Genomic DNA, 2,850 nt, shown 5'->3' on the forward strand with positions numbered 1-2,850 from the left:
TCTCATGGCAGATTGGGACACCAAAGCTAAGCACATTTCGGGCCCCTGTTTCTGTCAGTTCCTCTAACATTCTCTTGGTCATAGCATGTTACATGACCAAAGCCAACACAAATGAAGTGGGGAAGAAAACCCTACTCACAAAGGAAGGGCAAATAAGTGAATATTTGTTGAAAAATAATACATGTCATCATATTTATTAAGCAAATAAACTCAAAATAGTAAAATAGCTTTCTTCAATGTCAAATTACACAAAAACCTAAATCTACACTAGCTTCACTGTTCCTCTTGGGACTACTGCTGCATATAAAGAATATTTAAGTGTAAGATGAGAAAGGTAAGAGAAGGTGTTAATGAGTCACTAAAGAGAAATTGCTTCTGATTTCACAAAAATGAATTTATGACAAGTATAAGTTAATTCTGTTCATAATTACTGATTCTATTCAATTACTATGAATATTATAATTGATGCTACTGTGGAGAAAACCACTAGATAGTAGAGAAATATTCAGTATTTTCTCTAAGAATAATAAAAGCTGAAATTAATGCATAGGAACACAACATACTAGAATAAAGACTACATTTCCCAACACCCCTTGCTGATAGGTTTGGTCAAGTATCAAGTTCTTGCCAATGAAGTGTAAGCAGTAAAGACGGGAGGAATTTCTCAGAAACTTCCTGAAAATTTAGCAGACACATGCAAGGCAGAATATCCATAAGTGAGAGCCCAAAGCAGGATGAAATGATTGGATTCATCATAAAGGTTATATTATAAATAAAACACAGGAACATAATCTGTTTTTTATGGTTGTTCTTCTTGTTTTGTTTTGCTTTAAACTTGATATTGGATACTTGAGAAACTAATGCTGTCCTGATTTTATGAACAGGGAAATGCACTCAAAATGATATGATATAGGCTGGGTGCGGTGGCTCACATCTGTGTAATCACACTTTGGGAGGCTGAGGTGGACAGGTCACTTGAGGGTAGGAGTTGAGACCTTCTCCCAAAGGCTTTATAATCTAACCAGGAAACACTGTCCATAGTTGTAACTAAAAATCATGAGATACAAACTCAACCTAGTTCCACATTATTAGAAGATTTAATCAATTTAAGCTGAAATCATTGTTTAAGGCTTTATTGTAGATTTGGAGAGATAAAAGGAATTAAAAACATTCACAATTAACAGTAATATAAATATGTAACCGACTCTGACATAGTTAAACAGTGCTAGATCAACTAGGAGAAGCATAAGATTTAGTTTCTAAGCAATCATTTAAGACCCATTTATCTTATATTCTTTGTTACACACCTCGGTATCTATGTCTGCAATAAGATAATATTACACAGAAAAATTCATAGGAAAGCAAGCAGTAAACTGTCTAAAATTTATAATTTGCCAAAAGGCATATTTTATTTAGAATATGAAATTTTAGCCATGTTTAAATAGTTAACATCTACTGTCAAAAGTTTTATTAAGAAAACCTAAAGGTATGTGCTCTTGAATTTAGCATCATTCTTTTAATTTGTATAATTCATCAATTACAGGAATGTTTATTTATATAGCTCATTAATGTTCAACAAAAAGCCTAACTCTTAGTAAGATCTTGAAAGAAATCAACAGTCATACTCTACCCAAACACATTCAAAAATAAAGCAAGAAAAGAACAGGATAAACACATTACTGAAAGAAAGTATACAATGTATATTAAAAACTTGACTGTTTCTTCCTACATTATATTTCTAGAGAAGTGGGGTTAGGTTCCATATGTGAAGCATGGCAGGTAGTCTATATTTTAATAAACACATATACATGCATATATATACATCCATTATATATACATATAAGTATTCATACATACAAACAAATTCACTTAATTCTGAAAAGAAGACTTTGAGATCGTTGTTCCCATTCTATAAATTAGAAAGTCTAAACATAGGTTAAACTGTGGCATTACTTGCCCAGGATAGAAGCGGGGTATAACTTTGGCAACTTGACTCCATCCAGTGACCTAGCACATACCTAGTATAGTACAATTTACAATGTCGAGGCATAGTAAAATGTCTCTTAATCCCTATAACAATAAAAAATTCCTCCTATATAAAATAATGATTGTCAGACTAAAAGTAAACAAAGCATGTTATTTGTGGATCAGCTCTAGTATAGAAAGAATATAAACTTTAGATATAGAATAAGACAATCTACATTTAAAATCTAATTTCACTACTTATTAACATTGCGGCATCAGGGTGATTTACTGAACAGCAAAACCTAGCATTTTGTGAGTTTGCCACTTGTGAAATTCCAGTTAAAGATTTATATCTGTCATATTATGTAATCCTCATTTAAAAAATCTGAAGTTGATAGTACCGTTATTTTCATTTTATCCATGGGAAAACTGAGAGTAAGACAAAAAAGAACTTTCAAGGTTACCCTAGGGAGTGGCGGGGACAAGATTTAAACCTTGCTCCAGAGACGCAGCTTTTAGCTACTCTGACAGAATTTCTCATCTTGGCGTGTGGATCTCATTTCTCTCATATGTTAAATGAAGATCAGAATCTCTACGTTTATGATTGTTATGAAGCTCAATGGATAGATTTAAGATACTGCATTATAAATACATAATGTGGCATGAGACATCTTGCAGGTTAAAAGCTCTGCAAAGGAACCTACATTCTTGCCTGCCGCCAGTTCTGCATAATTGCTTATTCCTTGAATTGGAAACAGAACTGAAGTGCTCATTATCCAAAGCGTAGAGGAAAGGCCCTGGGATGGCAGGGCTACTTTTTACAAGACATTGTTGCAGGACCTCACTGGCCTTTCTCTGAATTTACTATAAATCAAATTGAGGACT

This window comes from Colobus angolensis, unplaced genomic scaffold (genome assembly GCF_000951035.1).
Source record: "Colobus angolensis palliatus isolate OR3802 unplaced genomic scaffold, Cang.pa_1.0 Scaffold290, whole genome shotgun sequence".
Taxonomy (NCBI): domain Eukaryota; kingdom Metazoa; phylum Chordata; class Mammalia; order Primates; family Cercopithecidae; genus Colobus; species Colobus angolensis.